Raw genomic sequence first — 19,982 nt, 5'->3', positions numbered from 1 at the left:
AGTTGGACTTTGAAGATGGCTGAGAGCCGAAGAATTGATGCTTTTGAACTATGGTGTTGGAGAAGACTCTTGACAGTCCCTTGGACTGCAAGGAGATCCAACCAGTCCATTCTGAAGGAGATCAACCCTGGGATAACTTTGGAAGGAAGGATGCTAAAGCTGAAACTCCAGTGCTTTGGCCACCTCATGCAAAGTGTTGACTCATTGGAAAAGACCCTGATGCTGGGAGGGATTGGGGGCAGGAGGAGAAAGGGACAACAGAGGATGAGATGGCTAGATAGCATCACTGACTCCGTGGACGTGAGTCTGAGGGAACTCCGGGAGTTGGTGATGGACAGGGAGGCCTGGCATGCTGTGATTCACGGGGTCGCAAAGAGTCGGACACGACTGAGCAACTGAACTGAACTGAAGACATGCTAGTAAAGTAATGCTCAAAATTCTCCAAGCCAGGCTTCAGCAATATGTGAACCGTGAACTTCCTGATGTTCAAGCTGGTTTTAGAAAAGGCAGAGGAACCAGAGATCAAATTGCCAACATTCGCTGGATCATGGAAAAAGCAAGAGAGTTCCAGAAAAACATCTATTTCTGCTTTATTGACTATGCCCAAGCCTTTGACTGTGTGGATCACAATAAACTGTGAAAAATTCTGAAAGAGATGGGACTAACAGATCACCTGACCTGCCTCTTGAGAAACTTATATGCAGGTCAGGAAGCAACAGTTAGAACTGGACATGGAACAACAGACTGGTTCCAAATAGGAAAAGGAGTATGTCAAGGCTGTATATTGTCACCCTGCGTATTTAACTTCTATGCAGAGTACATCATGAGAAACGCTGGACTGGATGAAATACAAACTAGAATCAAGATTGCCGGGAGAAATATCAATAACTTCAGATATGCAGATGACACCACCCTTATGGCAGAAAGTGAAGAGGAACTAAAAAGCCTCTTGATGAAAGTGAAAGCCTCTTGATGAGAGTGAAAAAGTTGGCTTAAAGCTCACCATTCAGAAAATGAAGATCATGGCATCCGGTCCCATCACTTCATGGGAAATAGATGGGGCAACAGTGGAAACAGTGTCAGACTTTATTTTGGGGGGCTTCAAAATCACTGCAGATGGTGACTGCATCCATGAAGTTAAAAGATACTTACTCGTTGGAAGAAAACTTATGACCAACCTAGATAGTATATTCAAAAGCAGAGACATTACTTTGCCAACTAAGGTCCATGTAGTCAAGGCTATGGTTTTTCCTGTGGTCATGTATGGATGTGAGAGTTGGACTGTGAAGAAGGCTGAGCGCTGAAGAATTGATGCTTTTGAACTGTGGTGTTGGAGAAGACTCTTGAGAGTCCCTTGGACTGCAAGGACATCCAACCAATCCATTCTGAAGGAGATCAGCCCTGGGATTCTTTGGAAGGAATGATGCTAAAGCTGAAACTCCAGTACTTCGGTCACCTCATGTGAAGAGTTGACTCATTGGAAAAGACTTTGATGCTGGGAGGGATTGGGGGCAGGAGGAAAAGGGGATGACAGGGATGACATGGCTGGATGGCATCACCGACTCGATGAACTTGAGAATGATTAAAGTCCAGGAGTTGGTGATGGAGAGGGAGGCCTGGCGTGCTGCGATTCATGGAGTCGCAAAGTGTTGGACACGACTGAGCGACTGAACTGAACTGAACTGAGAGGTGTGTTAGCTCCTTTTTATCGTCGCTTGGAGTACACTTTAATACCAGTAGGAGTTGATGTAAAGAGTGAGCAGAAATTGAGACACATTCTTTTCAACAAAATCTCTGCTTGACCTTTTACCAGAGGAATGATAAATTTACATTTCCTTGGATATTTAAGCCTTTTCACTATTTTATGATTATTGTATTATTACAAAATATATACCCATGTCAAAGTGATAATAAGAGCCAACTGGAGAGCTCCCAATAATCAAAGCTGGAACAACTTGAACAACAGAATAAGCATCATAGATTGTAAAGCAAAACATAAAATAAATATCCATGAGTCATACCAATATTAATGAGCGATTAAGTAAAGAGAAGAGAAGGAATAGAAAAATGTCACACACAGAATTCCAAATAATTGAAGTTGATATTCCTTCTCAAGAATAAAGATCACAACTCCCTATTCCTGAAGTGTTTCTGGGCATAGTGATTTCTTCCACAAAACACAGAATGGAAAAGGGGTGAGAGTCAGGAGTAAGTTTATGGTGTATAAATAAAAAGACCCTACCTGAAACTGGTAATACAAATTAACATCACCAACGATGTCATGTTCCCCTTGATAAATTTTATGAAAATTACACTTTCTCCTCTGTGATTTTCCTTCCCCAACCCCATAATTCTGATATAACTATGAGAAAAACATCAGAAAGATCCCAGTTTAGGACATGCTACAAACTACCTGACCAGTATTTCTCGAAACTGTCAAGGTCATTAAAAATAAGGAAGGCTTGAGACATTGTTACAGCCCAGAGGAGACAAGGAAGACACAAAGACTAAGTATATCGCAGGGTCCTGGAACAAGAAAAAGACATTAGGAAAAAATTAAGGAAATCTTAATGGATTTTAGTGACTATTAGCATACAAATTAACTGTGACAATGTAATACCTGTGTTTCACTACTGTAAGATATTAAGAATAGCACAAACAGGGTGTACAGAATATGAGAACCCTCTATACTATCATTTTTGGCAAAAAAATTCTTCTGGTTTTTTTTTTTTAATCGAAAACTAATCTTTGAAAAAGTTTATTTAAAAAAATAACACTCCCTCTCTCCTCCTTATCTGCCCCATGCTACTGCTGCAGAAATAATAAAATTTAAAGCTTATCAACCAACCCTACCTAATCTGAAATTCAAAAAGGAAGAAACGTACAAAAAACTGACTTGAATTACTTTATTTTTGCTGCATTTTTGTTTTTGAATGCAATTCTTCGGGGATTGTTTATTCTATTACTCACGTAAATGAATAGCTTACATCCAAAACACATGAATTACATATTTTAATTGAAATAATATGAGTAGTTATAAAGAACAAAGTATTAATAGTTATTTTCATGCTTTATGTCTTATGGATTTCATGTTTTGAAACAGAACCAGGGCTTTCATATTACCCTGACATGAGTGAAAGTCAAGAAAGCCCAAGATTGATGAAAGACATCTGATGAAATAGCTAATGAGAGATAGTCCTTGTGTGACAGAAGTGAGATTATACCATTTATGATTTAAGTAAAGAAAAATAGTTCCTATAAACAATTCTCGAGTGAGGTGACTGCATGTGCACACCTTTCCAGATGAAATATGTACACAAATCTGTCCTGAAATGGATCTGAGTATGTTTTTTAGCAAAACATCTGCAAACTTTTTCTAAATCTGACCTTGGAAAAAATCTATTTTATATTTTTAAATTTAAATTTATTTACTTTAATTGGAGACTAATTACTTTACAATGTTGTATTGGTTTGCCATACATCAACATGAATCTGCCACGGGTGATAGGTTACAGCGACCACACTTGCCAAACACCTCATCACCTTAGCTGCTTGGACCTGGGAAAGGCACAAAACGCTGGCCCAACTGAGCCTGCACCTATGAGGACTACCCGAGTGCCTGGACCTGGGAGGTGCATGCAGCCCAGGACTGGCCTCAAACAGTTCCAGTGGAGCAACCAAGAGCCTGAGCAGTATGGGCAGAGAGGACACACGAGCTGTGAGCAGGGGCAGGCCCAGTGTTGCTGAGACACTGCAAGCACAGTTCAGTTCAGTTGCTCAGTCATGTCCAACTCTTTCCAACCCCATGAATCACAGCATGTCAAGCCTCCCTGTCCATCACCATCTCCCAGAGTTCACTCAGACTCACGTCCATTGAGTCCGTGATGCCATCCAGCCATCTCATCCTCTGTCGTCCCCTTCTCCTCCTGTCCCCAATCCCTCCCAGCATCAGAGTCTTTTCCAATGAGTCAACACTTCGCATGTGGTGGCCAAAGAACTGGAGCTTCAGCTTTAGCATCATTCCTTCCAAAGTCATCCCAGGGTTGATCTCCTTCAGAATGGACTGGTTGGATGTCCTTGCAGTCCAAGGGACTCTCAAGAGTCTTCTCCAACACCACAGTACTAAAGCATCAATTCTTCGGTGCTCAGTCTTCTTCAAAGTCCAACTCTCACATCCATACATGATCACAGGAAAAACCATAGCCTTGACTACACGGACCTTAGTCAGCAAAGTAATGTCTCTGCTTTTGAATATACTATCTAGGTTGGTCATAACTTTTCTTCTAAGGAGTAACCGTCTTTTAATTTCATGGCTGCAGTCACCATCTGCAGTGATTTTGGAGCCCAAAAAAATAAAAGTCTGATACTGTTTCCACTGTTGCCCCATCTATTTCCCATGAAGTGATGGGATCAGATGCCATGATCGTTGTTTTCTGAATGTTGAGCTTTAAGCCAACTTTTTCACTCTCCTCTTTCACTTTCATCAAGAGGCTTTTTAGCTCCTCTTCACTTACTGCCATAAGGATGGTGTCATATGTGTATCTGAGGTTATTGATGACCTAAATCAAATTCCTTATGATTATATAGTTGCAGTGAGAAACAGATTTAAGGGATTAGATCTGATAGAGTGCCTGATGAACTACGGAATGAGGTTCATGACATTCTATAGGAGACAGGGATCAAGACCATTCCCATGGAAAAGACATGCAAAAAAGCAAAATGGCTGTCTGGGGAGGCCTTACAAATAGCTATGAAAGGAAGAGAGGCGAAAAGCAAAAGAGAAAAGGAAAGATATAAGCATCTGAATGCAGAGTTCCAAAGAATAGCAAGAAGAGATAAGAAAGCCTTCTTCAGTATTCAATGCAAAGAAATAGAGGAAAAGAACAGAATGGGAAAGACTAGAGATCTCTGCAAGAAAAGTGGAGATATGAAGGGAACATTTCATGCAAAGATGGGCTCGATAAAGGACAGAAATGGCATAGACCTAACAGAGCAGAAGATATTAAGAAGAGGTAGCAAGAATACACAGAAGAACTGTACAAAAAAGATCTTCATGACCCAGATAATCATGATGATCTGATCACTAATCTCGAGCCAGACATCTTGGAATGTGAAGTCAAGTGGGCCTTAGAAAGCATCACTATGAACAAAGCTAATGTAGGTGATAGAATTCCAGTTGAGCTCTTTCAAATCCTGAAAGATGATGCTGTGAAAGTGCTGCACTCAATATGCTGGCAAATTTAGAATACTCAGCAGTGACCACAGGACTGGAAAAGGTCAGTTTCATTCCAATTCCAAAGAAAGGCAATGCCAAAGAATGCTTAAACTACCACACAATTGCAATCATTTCACATGCTAGTAAAGTAATGCTCAAAATTCTCCAAGCCAGACTTCAGCATTACGTGAACCGTGAACTTCCTGATGTTCAAGCTGGTTTTAGAAAAGGCAGAGGAACCAGAGATCAAATTGCCAACATCCGCTGGATCATGGAAAAAGCAAGAGAGTTCCAGAAAAACATCTATTTCTGCCTTATTGACTATGCCAAAGCCTTTGACTGTGTGGATCACGATAAACTGTGGAAAATTCTGACAGAGATGGGAATACCAGACCACCTGACCTACCTCTTGAGAAATCTGTATGCAGGTCAGGAATCAACAGTTAGAACTGGACGTGGAACAACAGACTGGTTCCAGATAGGAAAAGGAGTACATCAAGGCTGTATATTGTCACCCTGCCTATTTAACTTATATGCCGAGAACATCATGAGAAACGCTGGACTGGAAGAAACTGCAAGCACATGCCAGTGTTATTTGTTTGCAGCGTTCATTCCTCCCCACAGCACAACTGAACAGTTCAGTTCAGTTCAGTCACTCAGTTGTGTCCGACTCTTTGCAACCCCATAAATTGCAGCACGCCAGGCCTCCCTGTCCATCACCAACTCCTGGACTTTAATCATTCTCAAGTTCATCAAGTCGGTGATGCCATCCAGCCATGTCATCCCTGTCATCCCCTTTTCCTCCTGCCCCCAATCCCTCCCAGCATCAGAGTCTTTTCCAATGAATCAACTCTTCGCATGAGGTGGCCAAAGTCCTGGAGTTTCAGCTTTCGCATCATTCCTTCCAAAGAAATCCCGGGGCTGATCACCTTTAGAATGGACTAGTTGGATCTTCTGGCAGTCCAAGGGACTCTCAAGGGTCTTCTCCAGCACCACAGTTCAAAAGCATCAATTCTTCTGCGCTCAGCTTTCTTCACAGTCCAACTCTCACATCCATACTCAACCACTGGAAAAACCATAGACGACTAGATGGACCTTAGTCGGCAAAGTAATGTCTCTGCTTTTCAATATGCTATCCAGGTTGGTCATAACTTTCCCTCCAAGGAGTAAGTGTCTTTTAATTTCATGACTGCAGTCACCATCTGCAGTGATTTTGGAGCCCCCCAAAATAAAAAGTGGAATAAAAAGTGACCTTTTCCAGTCCTGTGGCCATGGCTGAATTTTCCAAATTTGCTGGCATATTGAGTGCAGCACTTTCACAGCATCATCTATCAGGATTTGAAATAGCTCAATTGGAATTCCATCACCTCCACTAGCTTTGTTGGTAGTGATGCTTTCTAAGGCCTACTTGACTTCACATTCCAGGATGTCTGGCTCTAGGTGAGTGATCACACCATCATGATTATCTGGGTCATGAAGACCTTTTTTGTACAGTTCTTCTGTGTATTCTTGCCACCTCTTCTTAATATCTCCTGCTTCTGTTAGGTCCATACCCTTTCTGTCCTTTATCGAGCCCATCTTGGCATGAAATGTTCCCTTGGTGTCTCTAATTTTCTTGCAGAGATCTCTAGTCTTTCCCATTCTGTTTTTTGGGGGGTTTTTCCTATATTTTTTTGCATTGCTCCCTGAGGAGGCTTTCTTATCTCTTCTTGCTATTCTTTCGAACTCTGCATTCAGATGCTTATATCTTTCCTTTTCTCCTTTGCTTCTCACTCTCTTCTTTTCATAGCTACTTGTAAGGCCTCCCCAGACAGCCATTTTGCTTTCTTGCATTTCTATTCCATGGGGATGGTCTTGATCCCTGTTTCCTGTACAATGTCATGAACCTCCATCCATAGTTCATCAGGCACTCTATCTGTCAGATCTAGGCCCTTAAATCTATTTCTCACTTCCACTGTATAAGCATAAGGAATTTGATTTAGGTCATACCTGAATGGTCTAGCGGTTTTCCCTACTTTCTTCAATTTAAGTCTGAATTTGGCAATAAGGAGCTCATGATCTGAACCACAGTCAGCTCCTGGTCTTGTTTTTGTTGACTGTATAGAGCTTCTACATCTTTGGCTGCAAAGAATATAATCAGTTGGTTTCAGTGTTGACCATCTGGTGATGTCCATGTGTAGAGTCTTCTCTTGCATTGCTGGAAGAGGATGTTTGCTATGACCAGCGCGTTCTCCTGGCAAAATTCTATTAGCCTTTGCCCTGCTTCCTTCCATATTCCAAGGCCAAATTTGCCTGTTACTCCAGGTGTTTCTTGACTTTCTGCTTTTGCATTCCAGTCCCCTATAATGAAAAGGACACGTTTTGGGGTGTTAGTTCTAAAAGGTCTTGTAGGTCTCCATAGAACCCTTCAACTTCAGCTTCTTCAGCATTACTGGTTGGGGAATAGACCTGGATTACTGTGATATTGAATGGTTTGCCTTGGAAACAAACATAGATCATTCTGCTGTTTTTGAGATTGCATCCAAGTACTGCATTTTGCACTCTTGTTGACCATGATGGCTACTCCATTTCTTCTGAGGGATTCCTGCCTGCAGTAGTAGACATAATGGTCATCTGAGTTAAATTCACCCATTCCAGTCCATTTCAGTTCTCTGATTCCTAGAAGGTCAACGTTCACACTTGCCATCTCCTGTTTGACCACTTCCAACTTGCCTTGATTCACGGACCTAACATTTCAGGTTCCTATGCAATATTGCTCTTTACAGCATTGGACCTTGCTTCTATCACCAGTCACATCCACAACTGGGTATTGTTTTTGCTTTGGCTCCATCCCTTCCTTCTTTCTGGAGTTATTTCTCCACTGATCTCTAGTAGCATATTGGGTACCTACTGACCTGGGGAGTTCCTCTTTCAGTATCCTGTCATTTTACCTCTTCATACTGTTCATGGGGTTCTCAAGGCAAGAATACTGAAGTGGTTGCCATTCCCTACTCCAGTGGAGCACATTCTGTCAGTGCGACTAAACAAGTGAGCCTAAAAAAGTGTCCACCACCGCCCCCTTGTGTCAGGGCGAAAATCAGACACTGAAGAGACCAGCAAACAGAAGAAGCTAAAACAGAGGGAACTGCCTTGTAAGTGACAGGTGCAATAGATTAAAACCTTGTTGTTAGTACTGACTACATGGGAAGGGGCCTATAGATCTTAAGAAATATAAGCTGGACCAAGGAACTATCTGAAAATGAACTGACCCCACATTGCCCACAACAACACCAGAGAAAGTCCTAGATATACTTTTACTATTTTTATGATCTTTCTTTTCTTTTAATTTTTTTTAATCGTTAAGTCCTCTAGTACTCCTTTAATTTTCATTTTTATAACCTACTATTACTTTGCACACAAAAGACCCTATTTTTTTAAAAAATCTATTTTAATGGAGAAATGCAGTAAAGCATTTCAGATTAAATATTTATCCCATCTTCAGCTTAGGCACAAAAAGGCTGCCTTCTTGAAAAACGTTTTCTTCATGTCTCCTTCACAGGAAAGCACTGGAGCTGGAGGCGACCCAACTATAATTGAAAGACAATAATCACTCTGAGTTAAGTATCTCTTGGTGGTACAGGCTCTAATTAGCTTGTGCGGAGCCTATTAGAGCTCATTTCAGTCCTAACAAGTATCCCCAGTCAATTTAAACCACAGTTTAGTGAGCTGCCTCTCTTTTTTCCAAAACTCTCTTAAGACAGGAGAATTTACTACCTGGCCAGGCATTTGTTAACCACTGTCCCTTTTTACGGAGCATTTCATTGGTTGGCAGCCAGAAAAACACTCAATGAAGTTTTCATTCTGTCGGTATTTCTATAGTACCAAGCATACACATAATATAATTAAATGTCAAAGAAGTTTATGAGGTGTTTAAGTGACTAGAATGGATCCTAGATCTGAAAATTGGATTAGATATACGAGATGGGAGGACGTATACATTGTTTCATTCCTTCTTCCAAACCTCAAAGACTTCCACTAACTGTTTATTATTCAGTTACACTATAAATTTTTTCTTAGTACTTTATGAAGTTCAAATAACTCCATTTATCAAAAGGAGTATAAGTTATTTTAATGTTTTATTGCTATAGAAAAAAAGCTCAGTGTTTAAAATTTAATTCTTATGAAACATATCTAGTAGTATAATGGGAATCAGGAAAATGGGAGATTAACTTGAGAAAAGTAAAGGAGTAAACATTATACAATAAAAACAAAAAAGATGATCAATGAAGAAAAACATACAGTTGGTGGGTGGGGGTGTGGGGCTGTGATTTTTCCTATTCTGTTGTTGTTTTTCAGTCATTCACTTGTGTCTGACTCTATGCTACCTCATGGACTGCAGCATGCCAGGCTCCCCTGTGCTTCACCATCTCTGGGAGTTCGCTCAAACTCATGTCCATTGAAAATTATGCCATCCAACCGTCTCATCCTGTCACTCCCTTCTCTTCTAGTCCTCAGTCTTTCCCAGCATAGCCTTACTTCCAAGGAACAAGCGTGCTTTAAATTTGTGAGTGCAGTCACTGACCATAGAAACTTTGGAGCCCAAGAAAATACGTCTCTCACTGTTTCAACTTTTTCCCCATCTATTTGCCATGAAGCGATGTGACCTCTTGAGAAATCTATTTACAGGTCAAGAAGCAACAGTTAGAACTGGACAGGGAACAACAGACTGGTTCCAAATCAGGAAAGGAGTACGTCAAGGCTGCATATTATCACCCTGCTTAGTTAACTTGCATGCAGAGTACGTCATCAGAAATGTTGGGCTGGATGAAGCACAAGCTGGAATCAAGATTGCCGGGAGAAATATCAATAACCTCAAAGATGCAGACCACACCACCCTTATGGCAGAAAGGGAAGAACTAAAGAGCCTCTTGATGAAAGTGAAAGAGGAGAGTGAAAAAGTTGGCTTAAAACTCAACATTCAGAAAATGGAGATCATGGCATGCGGTCCCATCACTTCATGGCAAATAGATGGGGAAACACTGGAAACAGTGACAGAATTTTATTTGCGGGGGCCCCAAAATCACTGCAGATGGTGACTGCAGCTATGAAATTTAAAAACGCATACTCTTTGAAGAAAAGTTATGACCAACCTAGACAGCATATTAAAAAGCAGAGACATTACTTTGCCAACAAAGGCCCATCTAGTCAAAGCTATGATTTTTCCAGTAGTCATGTATGGATGTGAGAGTTGGACCATAAAGAAAGCTGAGCACTGAAGAATTGATGCTTTTGAACTGTGGTGTTGGAGAAGACTCTTAAGAGTCCCTTGGACTGCAAGGAGATCCAACCAGTCCATCCTAATGGAAATCAGTCCTGAATATTCACTGGAAGGACTGATGCTGAAGCTGAAACTCCAATACTTTGGCCATCTGATGTGAAGAACTGACTCATTTGAAAAGACCCTGATGCTGCGAAAGATTGAAGGCAGGAGGAGAAGGGGACAACATAGGATGAGATAGTTGGATGGCATCACCGATTTGATGGACAGGAGTTTGAATAAGCTCCAGGAGTTGGTGATGGACAGGGAAGCTTGGCATGAGGCAAGCATGGGGTGGCAAAGAGTCAGACACAACTGAGTGACTGACTGAACTGAACTGATGGGACCAGATGCCATGATCTTAGTTTTTTGACTGCTGAATTTAAGCCAGCCTCTTCACTCTCCTCTTTCACTTTCATCAAGAGGCTCTTTAGTTCCTCTTCACTTTCTCCCATTAAAGTGGTATTATCTGCATATTTGAGATTATTGATATATCTCCCTCCAATCTTGATTCCAGCTTGAGCTTCATCAAACCTGACATTTTGCATGATGTACTCTGCATACAAGTTAAATAAGCAGAGTGACAATATACAGCCTTGATGTACCCCTTTCCCAATATGAAAACTCTGCAAATTCCTACCTTTCAAATCAAATGAAGACTCACTTTTAACCACTGAAATTTGGATTCTAATTCTCTGCCACCTTGGTGTTTAGGATCAGTAAGATGAAAATGTAAGGTCTTTGCTCAACAGCTAATTAATCTTGAGGCCCTCCCAAATGTGCGAGGCACAGTTACACATGAAGTCGGTTCTGTTGGTGTTCAGTTTTCTCATGTTGATTTTTACAGAAACCCATTCATCCACTAGATAAACACATTGCAGAAACAAAGGCAGACAACTCTAGCACAAATGATAGCCAGAAAGGTTTTCTCTTCAGATGGAAAGCCTGAAGTAAACACAATGTAGGAGAGATGATTGTGTGGCTGCTCCCTTTGGTTCTCACAGGTAAGCCACTTGTGGTCTTTTTTCAAGTTTTCAGTGTCCATTTGCTTTTATGGATGCCCAAGAGGTGCCAACCATGTTGTTCTGTCCTTGTTTAATGTTTGTTCTTCAAAATGTCTATTCATCCTCTTTAGGCCTTCAAGATTCTGCAAGCTGCTTTGTGGAATCTATGAAATTAGGTAAAATGCATAGTTTTAAGGAGTTACAGAGTACTACTATTTATTTTTTATTAATAATATAGATTCGTGAATATTCAAGAAAACTTGAAGATGCCTACAAGGTGTCAGGCAGTGTGTATTCAAGGATGTCGATAATAGCTCTAGGATCAAAGTCATAAAAGAAAGAAATGCCTCTAACCGTGGAACTGTCAAAGTCTGTGGCTGGCACATTAAGGAAAGGATGGAGATAAGGTGGAGGTGGTGTGGTTGGAGGACTTTGTGATAATAAGAAGCACTTTTAATTTCCATATCTCTTTCAAATGAGTCATGTCCAAATATCTCCTGATTTATTTTCAGTGATATAGTTACTAATATTTTAACCCATGATTACAATATTACCACATAAAATAACATGAAGTATTCATAAATTCTAAGATGAAGTTTGTAATATTGAATAATAACTAGAACTAAACCTCTGGGATTTTAGTGCCTGGAGAATATGCATTCATGCCTAATCAGCATGCTTTTGTAATATGGTATATTCATTCATCTCAAGTTTTCATTAAGACGCTAATAATCTTACTGAAGCAGGGACAAGTATTTTAGTGATAATAATGAGAAACTCAGGCAAGTTGTTGCAACAAGCTAAAAACTAGCCTTTTATGTTTGAAATATAATTTCTCTAGATTCTAAGACGTTTTAGAGAAACAACACATTTAGAATTTTTTTAAGTTACTAACCTGTACTGATAGCTCACTATGTAGCAGGCTGTTTACATAAATGATCTCAAAACAGTTTCAATAGTAATACCTAAAATTTGTGAAAATAATACCTTGACTCACAAGTAAGTGGAAAATATAAGAGAAACAGTGTCCATTGATTATAAGAATATTAGGTATTCTCATTCCCTGTTAGTGGAAGCTTAAATTAGAACAATCTGTTATTAAGAAACATTCTGCAAAATATTAACATGTTTTAAATGATGCAATTCACTTCCTAGGGTTTACTATTAAATTATAATTAAGGATTAAAATCATTGTCTGTAAGAGAAAATAAAAATTGTGCCGTTAAAGGAAACTGTTTAATCTATTTATAAGTGACTATTGTGTGTCAGTTACTTTGAAAGTGGTGAGTATATAGCAATGAACAAAAATGACACTGTCCCTATCTTTATACAGCTTGCATTCTAATGAAGAATATAGAAAATAAGTAAAACAAGTACATAAATATACAACATATCAGCTGGTAATAAGTGCTCTGAAGAAATATTAAAGCAAAATGTAGAACAGCAAGTCACAGGTGATATTTTTTACAGGTAGATATCTGAGGTGAGAACATTTGAATAGGACTTAATGGGGTGAGAAAAGGAGCCATGAGGGTCTGGGGAAAGGTCTTAAGGCCAGAGTAAAGGCTCTCAGAAGCAAGTATAGCATGTTCAAGGGTCCTTAAGAAAGCAACTGTAGCTGCAGCCCAGTGAGAGAGGAGAAAAGGATAAAGATTGATCAAAGAGAAGCCACAGACAAGTCATACAGGTTCTTGCAGGCCAAGGCATGTATTAAGCCCTTCTCGTGGCTGACCATAAAAAATTTGACTGCAAATGGAGGGTGCAGGTTCAATCCCTGGGTCAGGACGATACCCTGGAGGAGGGAATAATTACCACTCCAGTATTCTTGCCTGGAAAATTTCATGAACAGAGGAGTCTGGCAGGCTTCAGACCTTGGGGTCGCAGAGAGTCGGACACCACTGAGCAAGTAACGCTTCACTTTCACTGCCAGTGTGAGGAAGAGCATTGGTGGATTCTGAGTAGACGAGTATGTAGTCTGACACATTTAACCAATTGTAGGTGTGGCAAGGGTTTCCCTGGTGGCTCAGATGGTAAAGCATCTGCATGCAATGCGGGAGACCTGGGTTCAATCCCTTTGGTCGGGAAGATCCCCTGGAGAAGGAAACGGCAACCCACTCCAGTACTCTTGCCTGGGAAATTCCATGGATGGCAGAGCCTGGTAGGCTACAGTCAGAGGGTCGCAAAGAGTAGGACACGACTTAAAGCTACTTCATCTTGGTTCTGGGTTAGGTGTGGCAAAGCAGAAGAAGGGAGGCTTCTCTTGTCAACTAGAAAATTAAAACAAAACAAAACAAAGACTGGCTAAGGAGTTAGCAGTGGAGGTTGGGAAGTTTGTAGATTATGGAGATTTTTGAGGTAGTTATTAGGATGACTGGATGTGGGTTGTGAATTAAAGAGTAATCGACCAGTCCATGGTTGTTATTGTTGTTCAGTCGCTAGGTTGTGTCTGACAGTTTGCCACTCATTGTGGTTTGGCTGCCTCTGCCAGGCTCCTCCATCCTTCATTATCTCCCAGAGTTTGCTCAAATCATGTCCATTGACTTGATGATGCTATTTAAACATCTCATCCTTTGTTGCCCCCTTATCCTCTTCCCCTGATTCTTTCCCAGCACAATATTTCCGATGTATCAGCTCTTCACATCAGGTGGCCAAGATACTGGAGTTTCATCTTCAGCACTAGTCCTTCCAATGAATATTCAGGGTTGATTTCCTTTAGGATTGATTGGTTTGAACTCTTTGTTGTCCAAGGGACTGTCAGGAGTGTTCTCCAACACCACAATTTGAAAGAATCAATTCTTCAATGCTCAGCCTTGTTTATGATCCACATTTTACGTACATACATGACTACCAGAAAAACTGTAGCTTTCATTCACATACAGTCCTTTGCCTGCAAAGTGATGTCTCTGCTTTTTAATACACTATATAGGTTTTTATAGTTTTTCTTCCAAGGAGCAAGTGTCTTTTATTTTCATGGCTACAGTCATCATCTGTAGTGATTTTGGAGTTCAAGAAAATAAAATCTGTCACTATTTCTACCTTTTCCCCTTCTATGTGCGATGAAAAGATGGGACCAGATACCATGATCTTAGTTTTTTGGATGTTGAGTTTTAAGCCAGTTTTTTTTTAATTGAATGATAATTGCTTTACAGCATTGTGTTGGTTTCTACCAAATATCAACATGTATCCACCATAGGTTAAAACATGTCCCCTCCCACTTGAACATCCATCCCATCTCCCTCCCTATTCCACCCCTCTAGGTTGCTACCAAGCCCAGGTTTGAGTTCCCTGAGTCATACAGCAAATTTCCATTGGCTATCTATTTTTTTTAATGGTAATGTATGTCTCCATGTTACTCTTTCCATACCTCCCACCCTCTCTCCCCTTAACCACTTCCATAAGTATGTTTTCAATGTCTGTGTCTCCATTCAGTTCAGTTCAGTTCAGTTCAGTCACTCAGTCATGTCCGACTCTTGGCAACCCCAAGAATTGCAGCACACCAGGCCTCCCTGTCCATCACCAACTCCTGGAGTTCACTTAGACTCACGTTCATTGAGTCAGTGATGCCATCCAGCCATCTCATCCTCTGTCATCCCCTTCTCCTCCTGCCTCCAATCCCTCCCAGCATCAGGGTGTTTTCCAATGAGTCAACTCTTCACATGAGGTGGCCAAAGTATTGGAGTTTCAGCTTCAGCATCATTCCCTCCAAAGAAATCCCAGGACTGATATCCTTTAGGATGGACTGGTTGGATCTCCTTGCAGTCCAAGGGACTCTCAAGAGTCTTCTCCAACACCACACTTCAAAAGCATCAATTCTTCGGCACTCAGCTTTCTTCACAGTCCAACTCTCACATCCATACATGACCACTGGAAAAACCATAGCCTTGACTAGATGGACCTTAGTTGGCAAAGTAGTGTCTCTGCTTTTCAATATGCTATCTAGGTTGGTCATAACTTTTCTTCCAAGGAGTAAGTGTCTTTTAATTTCATGGCTGCAGTCACCATCTGCACTGATTTTGGAGCCCCCAAAAATAAAGTCTGACACCATTTCTACTGTTTCACCATCTATTTCCCACGAAGTGATGGGACCAGATGCCATGATCTTTGTTTTCTGAATGTTGAGCCTTAAGCCAACTCTTTCACTCTCCTCTTTCACTTTCATCAAGAAGCTTTTTAGTTCCTCTTCACTTTCTGCCATAAGGGTGGTGTCATCTGCATATCTGAAGTTATTGATATTTCTCCCGGCAATCTTGATTCCAGCTTGTGCTTCTTCCAGCCCAGCATTTCTCATGATGTACTCTGCATAGAAGTTAAATAAGCAGGGTGACAATATACAGCCTTGACATACTCCTTCTCCTATTTGGAATCAGTCTGTTGTTTCATGTCCAGTTCTAACTGTTGCTTCCTGACCTGCATATAAGTTTCTCAAGAGGCAGGTCAGGTGGTCTGGTATTCCCATCTCTTTCAGAATTTTCCACAGTTTATTGTGATCCACACAGTCAAAGCCTTTGGCATAGTCAATAAAGCAGAAATAGATGTTTTTCTGGAACTCTCTTGCTTTTTCCATGATCCAGCGGATGTTGGCAATTTGATCTCTGGTTCCTCTGCCTTTTCTAAAACCAGCTTGAACATCTGGAAGTTCACGGTTCACATATTGCTGAAGCCTGGCTTGGAGAATTTTGAGCATTACTTTACTAGCATGTGAGATGAGTGCAATTGTGTGGCAGTTTGATCTTTCTTTGGCATTCCCTTTCTTTGTGATTGGAATGAAAACTGACCTTTTGCAGTCTTGTGGCCACTGCTGAGTTTTCCAAATCTGCTGACATATTGAGTGCATCACTTTCATAGCATCATCTTTCAGGATTTTAAAGAGCTCAACTGGAATTCCATCACCTCCACTAGCTTTGTTCTCTACAAATAGGCTCATCAGTACCATCTCTATCAGTTCAGTTCAGTTTGGTTGCTCAGTCGTGTCCGACTCTTTGCAACCCCATGAATCGCAGCACACCAGGCCTCTCTGTCCATCACCAAGTCCCAGAGTTCACTCAGACTCGCGTTCATTGAGTCAGTGATGCCATCCAGCCATCTCATCCTCGGTTGTCCCCTTCTTCTCCTGCCCCCAATCCCTCCCAGCATCAGAGTCTTTTCCAATGAGTCAACTCTTCACATGAGGTGGCCAAAGTATTGGAGTTTCAGCTTCAGCATTATTCCCTCCAAACAAATCCCAGGGTTGATCTCCTTCAGAATGGACTTGTTGGATCTCCTTGCAGTCCAAGGGACTCGAGTCTTCTCCAACACCACAGTTCAAAAGCATCAATTCTTCTTTGCTCAGCCTTCTTCACAGTCCAACTCTCACATCTATACATGACTACTGGAAAAACCATAGCCTGACTAGACGGACCTTAGTCGGCAAAGTAATGTCTCTGCTTTTTAATATGCTGTCTAGGTTGTTCATAACTTTTCTTCCAAGTATAGGTTTCATATATATGCATTAGTATACATTTTTTTTTCTCTTTCTGACTTATTTCACTTTGTATAATAGCCTCTAGGTTCATCCACCTCATTAAGACCAACTCTAATGCCTTCCTTTTTATGGCTGAATAATATTCCATTGTATATATGTATCACAGCTTCTTTATCCATTCATCTGTTGATGGACATCTAGGTTGCTTCCATGTCCTAGCTAGTTTAAATAGAGCTTCAATGAACATTGAGGGTACATGTGTTTTTTTTTCAATTTTGGCTTCCTCAGGGTATATGCCCAGGAATGGGATTGCTTGGTCCTATGGTGGTTTTATTTCTAGTTTTTCAACGAATCTTCATACTGTTCTCTATAATGATTCTATCAATTTACATTCCCACCAACAGTGCAAAGGGTTCCCTTTTCTCCACAACCTCTCCAGCATTTATTGTTTGTAGATTTTTTGATGACGGCCATTCTGTCCAGTGTGAGGTGATAACTCATTGTAGTTTTGATTCGTATTTCTCTAATAATGAGTGATATTGAGCATATTTTTGTGTTTATTAGCCATCTGTTTGCTTTCTCTGGAGAAATGTCTGTTTAGGTCTTTTGCCCACTTTTTGACTGGGTTGTGTTTCTGGTATTGATTTGTATGAGCTGTTTGTATATTTCTAAAATTAATTCTTTGTCAGTTTCATCTGCTACTATTTTTTCCCATTCTGAGGGTTGTCTTTTCACCTTGCTTTAGTTTCCTTTGCTGTGCACAAGCTTTTAAGTTTAATTAGGTCCCACTTGTTTATGTTTGTTTCTATTCCCATTACTCTAGGAGGTGGATCATAGAGGATCTTGTGATTTATGTCATAGAGTGTTTGACACACATTGTCCTTTAAAAGTTTTATAGTTTCTGGTCTTTAATCCATTTCGAGTTTATCTCTATAGATGGTGTTAGGAAGTGTTCTAATTCATTCTTTTACATGTAACTGTCCAGTTTTCCAGCAACACTTATTGAAGAGATTATCTTTGTCCCATTTATATATTCTTGCCTCCTTTGTCAAAAATAAGATATCCGTAGGTGCTTGGGTTTATCTCTGGGTTTTCTATCTTGTTCCATCAGTCCACATTTCTGTTTTTGTGCCAGTACTAAAAGGGCTTCCCTGATAGCTCAGTTGGTAAAGAATCCACCTTGCAATGCAGGAGACCCTCGTTCAATTCCTGGGTCAGGAAGATCCCCTGGAGAAGGGAAAGTGTATACACTCCAGTATTCTGACCTAGAGAGTTCCATGGACTGTATAGTCCATGGGGTCACAAAGAGTTGGACACAACTGAGTGACTTTCACTTTCACCATACTGCCTTGAGGGCTATAGCTTTGTAGTATTGTCCGTTTTCTCACTCTCCTCTTTCATCCTCATTAAGGAGCTCTTTAGTTCCTCTTCATTTTCTGCCCATAGAGTGATATCATTTGCATATCTGAAGCTCTTGATATTTCTCCTAAGAATCTTGATTCCAGCTTCTGATTCATCCAGCCTGGCATTTCACATGATGTACTAGGGCTTCTCTGGTGGCTCAGATGTTAAAGAATATGCCTTCAGTTGTAGGAGATCCTGGTTCGATCCCTGGGTCAGGGCAATCCCCTGGAGAAGGGAATGGCAACACTCTCCAGTATTTTTGCCTGGAGAATCCATGGGCACAGGAGCCTGTTGGGGTCACAAAGAGTTGGATATAGCTGAGTGACTAACACTTTCACTTTTTCACTCTGCATACAAGTTAAATAAGCAGGGTGACAATATACACCCTTGTCATACCCCTTTCCCAGTTTTGAACCACACTGCTATTCCATGTCAAGTTCTAATTTTTGCTTCTTGACCAGAATAGAGGTTTCTCAGGAGACAAGTAAAGTAGCCTGTTACTTCCATCTCTTTAAGAATTTTCCACAATTTGCACGCAGTCAAGGGTTCTGTATAGCAAAGAAGCAGAAGTAGATGCTTTTCTAGAATTCACTTGCTTTCTCCATGATCCAACAAATGTTGGCAATTTGATTTCTATTTCCTCTGCTTGGAAAAAGTATGAAGTTGGCATAACTGATGGGGGAGGTGCTGGGAAAGGAAAGTGGTTGTAGAGCAACAATGAACTACAGATATTAATGTTCATACTTTAGAAGAATATGTAACAAATTTGGAAGCTTAATGCTGTAGTATGTAAATGGTATAAAACAATATGTACAATAGGATTATACTTGTATGTGTATAGAAAAATTACTAGTGATAAAAAGATGTTAACATTATCTTTCACTGGTTATAGCTGATTTCAGTGTGATTATAGCTGATTCATTTTCTTCACCATTTCATTCTCCATTTTCCAATTTTTTTTTACTATAAACATGTGTATTGAATCAGGGGAAAAATCATTTCAAATAGCTTTGAGATCATAGAGAAATATAACTGGGATAAGATATGGCTGAGAAAGCCCAGCTGTTTGAAAATCACTTGAAACATTTAACAAACACAAAACACAGCTGGTCTAGAAGACAGAGATATTATGTAATTTGAATTCTTTACTGTCTCAGCTAAAATAAGAAAGAAATTGGAGAAAACATTCTTTAAAATAAGATTGCCATGTATTTTCTGAGTTGAACTTTAAAATTCCAGCAAAAAATTCTGTGCAATCCATCACATTTTTTAGTTTCTTGACTAAATATGTTACAGGAACAATCACTGGCCATGCAACATTCCACATCATTGATGCACATGATAGTAGATTCCAGAATCATTCAGTACCAATTCTGGCAATTTGGTAATGGCCTTCAAAAGACTGGTTTCTAATTTTCAGGAAAATGAAAAAGCATAACAAAATAGTGTCAAAAGTAGTTTTCCAAGTTTTAAAAGAGCATAAAGTATATTTATGCATCAAGAAATAACAAAAAAGGCAACTCTTGACTGAACCTCATGTGATTCCTTTCTTTATAAGTTTATGTATTGTTTCTTTCAAAAACAACGTACATATATCAGGGG

This window comes from Ovis canadensis, chromosome 3 (genome assembly GCF_042477335.2).
Source record: "Ovis canadensis isolate MfBH-ARS-UI-01 breed Bighorn chromosome 3, ARS-UI_OviCan_v2, whole genome shotgun sequence".
Taxonomy (NCBI): domain Eukaryota; kingdom Metazoa; phylum Chordata; class Mammalia; order Artiodactyla; family Bovidae; genus Ovis; species Ovis canadensis.
This window is presented reverse-complemented; position numbering follows the sequence as displayed.